We start from the raw sequence: 5,191 nt of genomic DNA on the forward strand, positions 1-5,191 counted from the left end.
CCTCGGCTGTTTCAGAGGAGCGGGATGAGCTGGATCTCGGTCTCACAAAGCTCGCCCAGGCTGGTGAGGGGGCTTTGCTGCAGCCCAGGCCAGGGCTGGGAGGGTCGGGGTCAGGGATGGGGGCTGGGAGACCAGGAGGACCTGAGAGGGGGGTAGGTGGTACCCGCTCAGAGGGAGGGTCGCTGATGGAGAGGCGAGCTTGGGGATCGGGCCCTCCTCGGGGCGGATGAGGCTCCTGCAGTGGCCTGCGCCTCGCTCCCCTTCCTGGGGGCCCTGCTGCCCTCTCCCCCTCCCCGGGGGGGGGTTCGTCTCAGGAAGGCCCTTCCCTCCCCTGCCCCCTCTCCCGACAGGACCCAGTCCCGACTCCCTGGCCTGGTTCTCAAGGTCCTTCCCACTCTGACCCTGGCCGGCCCCGCCCCTCGCTGCCCATCAGGTGCCGTCAGCCTGCTTCCCTCTGCAGCCCCCCGGCCAGCCGGCCCCCATCAGCACCCCAGGAGCCTAGGCCCCTGCCAGGGACTCAGGGCTGCCTCCTGGCGGCCACAGGGCTGTGACTTCCATGCCTTGGGCCTCAGGAAATCTTTCTCAGGCCAGCACAGCCTCAGGCCGACCAGCTCCACCCCTGCGCCGGGTCGGGGGCGGCTGCCTCGGGAGGGAGTGCGACCCCTGCCCCCTCACCACGTGTGCCCCCAACATCTCCCCTTCCCCGCACCCCTGCCCCAGGGGCCTGGCGCACACCGTCGGGGCTGTTTGGAAGGAGGCAGGTGGCTCTCGGGGCTGTAGCTTTGTGCCCCACATGTCATGAGCTTCTGGTCAGCGAACCCCAAGGCTCCTCCGGTGGAAACAGACCTTCAGGAGGGGACCCCAAACTCCCAGCGCAGACAGCATTTTCCTGGGGACGAGGCCCCTGGAGGCGGCCGGGCCTGCCCACAGAGGCCACTGGTGCCCTGGGTGGCTCCTCCTGGACTAAGGCAGAGACCATGTCACAGCCCCTGCCCGGCCTCCAGGACCGCCCCGTCCCGCCCGGCCCTGGGAGGGCCTGCACAGCCAGCTCGGCCTCCCCCTCCGCATCTCCCGGAGCCCCCCCAGCGCCCAGCCTGCTCGGCCCTGCCCGCCCCTGCCATCCGTCAGGCCTCCCCAGGCGGGGGTCCGGGAGGGGGGACCTCTTGCTCTTTCCTTTCCGGGTCCCCTGAGGGCCTGGCTCCGTGGGAACACAGAGGAGGTGCCAGGGCCCCCCTACAGGAGAGGGGACCCTGGTCCCCCTGAGGCCTCAAGCCCGGGGCCGGGCGGGCCAGGAGGAAGCAGCCCACAGGGCACTTCAGGCAGCAGAAGCGGATGGCAGAGGGAGGGTCCCACAAAGGCCCCTTGGGCTGGGCCAGCAGGACCCCCAGCCAGGAGCCCCGAGCCGCGTCGGAGGGAGAGCAACGCCCATTAAGTCCATTAACTTTAACACTGAAATCAATGTCGCAGCCACCAGAAGTAATTAGCGTAATTCACATCTCAGATCAGGAGATTTTTTGAAAACCAAGTTTAATTATATTGAAAAATGACAACTTCATTTTCCCCTCCCTGGAGAGACCCCCGGATGCGCCCCACATTCTCATTAAAGAGAGGAGTCAGCGCAGGTTTGCTTCTGTTTTTAATGCCATGAAGCCAAAACAGGACTTTGGCTATTTCAGAGCCAATAAATGAGCTGGGACGCCCACGACAGAGGCCCTCCTGTTCTTAGGGCAGAGCGTGTGGCTTCCAGCCTGAGAGTCGGGCCGGGGCTCTCGGGCAGCCAGCGTGGTTCCAGGCGGTCATCGAGCCCACTTGACAGAGGGAGAAACGGAGGAGCAGCCCACGGAGAGCACCCGCCCCGGGTCCCCCTGCCTGGCCCCTGTCGTCGGGAGCAGGCCAGACAGAGACGGAGGCGGGGATGGGGTCGGCGCAGGCCAGCCTGGGGGTCAGGAAAGGCCGAGGGCTTTGAAGGATCCAGGCCTTAGCCGGGGAGGAAGAGAAGGCTGCTGGTCCAGAGCAGAGAGACGGTGGCAGCCAAGGCCAGCAGCGGGCGGGGCTCGGGAGGGTGCCTGGCCGAGGACAGAGGTGGACCACGGGGCATGAGGCCGGAGGATGCCACGCGTCACCTCCCCGAGTCCCTCTCGTCCATGTAAGGCTCTCAGGGTTCCCAACAAATTAGAGGAGGTGGGCGGGAAGCCACCCCATCCCCCGGGGAGTGCACCCCCTGTGCACCAGGCCTGTTAGCCCATTGCTCCCTCCGGCTCTGCCCACGCAGGTCTGTGCCGCCCCAGCCCCTGAGCCTGGCCGTCCTTCTTTCCAGCTTCCCTCAGCTCGGCTGGTGCCTCTGGAGCCTCTGGCCCCCTGGCAGATGCATCTCCCCGCCCATGACTCGTCCCATGTGTTTGTTTAAGAGGCTGCCATGGTGCTAATTGCTGTGTTTATTCCTGCTCACCAAATGGGCTCTGTGCTGCAGGCATTTGCTTGCTGCGTGGCTCCGGCTGCCTGGTCTTGCTTTTCTTTGGCGGGGGAGGGGGAGAGGGAAAGGGGAGCGTCCCTCTCGTCTGGCCCCCAGCCCTTCTCCCCACTCGGGGGCCCCTGGGCTCGGAGCAGCTTCCTGTCTGGGGAGGGGTCAGCTTGGCTGCTGGGGGGCTGGGGTGGCGTCCTCTCCTTGGAATCACAGCTCCCTTTTCCCAGCGACCCCCACGGCCAGAAAAGCAAGCGTTAGCTCATTGGGTGTGCAGTCTGGCCTGGCCTGGTCTCCAAGTGGAGGAACAAGCTCGATGAGAATGCTGTGCTTCGCTGGATCTCGGAAGATGAGGCGGTAAATGTGAGCATCCCAGCCTCCGGGGAGCCCCACGAGGGCCGCCCAGCCAGGCGGGCCCCCGCTGCCGGCACCCCCTTCCTGTGCCCAGCCGCCGCGCTGCGCGGTGCGGTCGCGGGCCAGGCCGGGGCGGGCGCGGGAGGGTCGTGCCCGGCAGGGTCCTCGCATCCCAGCCCCACCCCCGCTCCCCTGGGCCCCGCCAGCCAGGCCAGGGTCAATGGGATTAAAGGCTCAATTCACGCCAGTCGGCCCTCCGGTAACACGATTTCATTAGAGGCAGGCGGGGAAGAGAATGGACAGAAACAGCTGGCGTATAAATTATAAAGTCCACTTTGTACAGAGTGGCACCTTCCCAGCCACATGACTAATTAATGTGGCGGGGAGTGGACTTGAAGGCAGATTGCCTTTCCCTCTCTCCTGGGGCTCGGTTAACAACAGGTCCCTGCAAAGCTGGGAGAGAGGGAGATTATGCAAAGCTATCATCATATGAAAATAGCGTATTAACATACTGCCTGTGAGCTGTGTCCAATCAGTTCCCTCCCAGTGGCGTGTGTACGAAACAATTAGAATGGCATTCCCACCACGCTTCTTTAATGCATCTTGGCATTAATAGAATCAAGGAGTGGGGGCCAGACACCTTGCAGGCACTGTTTGCTGTAACTCCCCCGGGATGACGGGGGCGGGGTGGCTGATGGGATCCCGGGGCCGGGGGTGCGATGCGGCTGTGCTCCTCTGGAGGAGAACCTGAGATGCCCGCCCTCCATCAGCCCCCGCCGCTGCCTGCCCGCCTGCCAGGGAGCAAAGGCTTCCTCCCCCGCCCGACCTGGGCAAGGCGCTGCGGCCTCCTGCGGCTCCTCTACTGGCAGCAGCAAGAAGTCCCAGAGTGAGAAGTCCTCCCGAAGCAAGGGCTGTGTCTTCCGGTCCTTTACTGAAACTCCCTAAAGACCTCCCCCCTCACTTCCAGTGAAACGCAAACCCCAGGAGTTCCTGCTGTGGCTCAGTGGGTTAAGAACCCGACACAGTGTCCGTGGGAATGCGGGTTCAACCCCTGGCCTCGCTCAGCGGGTGAAGGATCCGGGTGTTGCTGCCAGCTGCAGTGTAGGTCACAGATGGGGCTCAGATCCAGTGTTGCTGTGGCTGTGGGGGAGACCTCAGCTGTAGCTCTGATCTGATCCCCAGCCCAGAAACTTCCTTATGTGGCAGGTGCAGCTGTAAAAAATTTAGGGGAAAAAGAGAAAAAAAAGGCAAACTCCTTACTGCAGTGTGGTCCAGCCTCTGCCCGCCTCTCCAGCTCCCTCGCCCAGCTGCACCTCCGCGCCTCCTGCAGCCTCTCCCGCCCTCCCTCTGCTCCTCACAGGCAGAGACCCTCCCCGCAGGGCCTTTGCACTTGCTTCTCCCTCTGCCTGGTGTGACCTTCCTTCTTGTCCTGCCGGTCCCAGCTCCTCCGGATCCGAATCGGCTCCACTCTGTCATGTCCACCTGATTTGTTTCCGTCGCAGGTCCCGTCCTGATTTCAAACTGTCTGGATTTGGTCCTTGCTGGTCGGCTGCTTCCCACTGGAACACATGCGCCCAAGGGCGGGGACCTTGTCTGGCCTGGTCACTCCTGGCTTCCCAGCGCTCCAGGGGTCATGGGCACCCACCGGGTAATTGGCACCTGCTGTTTGGATGAGCAGACGAGCGAGTGAATGGCCCAGATCCTCACGTGTGGAGGCTCTGGGGGAACCGGGAAGGCCTGGCGGGGTCCTGGCTTGGATGCATCTCCCTCGGGCACCCTGGCTCCCTGTCCCCTTGGCCAAGCCTGCATCAGGCACCTGCTGGTTGCCTGACTGGGGAGGAGCATGAACCAGATGTGGCTCTTGCCCCGAGGGGCTCGAAGCCTCATCGGGAAGTAAGTCTCCATGTGAGAAGAGAAGCGCAGCCGTCTAAGGCAGGGCGTGAGCACAGGTGTGAGGGCCGGGGCCGCGCCGTCACTGATGCCGCCTGCGACCTCAGGCCAGGCATCACACCTCTCTGGACCTCATCTTCCTCATCTGGAAGGCAGGTCACAGTCACAGTAGCCGTGGAGCTTCCCAAGTCCCATTTTAGAGGTCAGCAGGCTGAGGCCCAGGGGGAGTTTGTGACAAGGCCGGGACCAGTGCCTAAACTGGGGCTGCGTGTTTCAGCAGCTGCCAGACCCCTGCTCCCTGCAGATCCTCTGAGGGCCCAGCTGGCCCTTATGCCGCAGCTCAGAGAAGGAGCAGAGCCTCTGAGCCTCCTTCCGGGCAGGTGGGGGCCAGGTCCCCAAGGCCTTGGCCGCGAGGCATCTGGAAAGGAGCCCGCTGCCACTCCCCAGGGTGCATTCAAACAAAGCCTCACCTCTGTGGGAAAGACC

The 5,191-nt window shown here is 63.9% G+C and overlaps 1 long non-coding RNA gene across 1 annotated transcript in view; it reads left to right on the forward strand.

The window, feature by feature from the left end:
* LOC102158037 overlaps positions 1,286-5,191 on the forward strand; it is a 7,420-nt gene continuing 3,514 nt past the window's right edge. The window contains exons 1-2 of the long non-coding RNA XR_305150.3: positions 1,286-2,824; positions 4,318-4,463. This is a non-coding gene — a long non-coding RNA (uncharacterized LOC102158037). The remainder of the gene's footprint in view (positions 2,825-4,317; positions 4,464-5,191) is intronic.

The sequence above is a fragment of the Sus scrofa genome, chromosome 9 (genome assembly GCF_000003025.6).
Source record: "Sus scrofa isolate TJ Tabasco breed Duroc chromosome 9, Sscrofa11.1, whole genome shotgun sequence".
Taxonomy (NCBI): Eukaryota; Metazoa; Chordata; class Mammalia; order Artiodactyla; family Suidae; genus Sus; species Sus scrofa.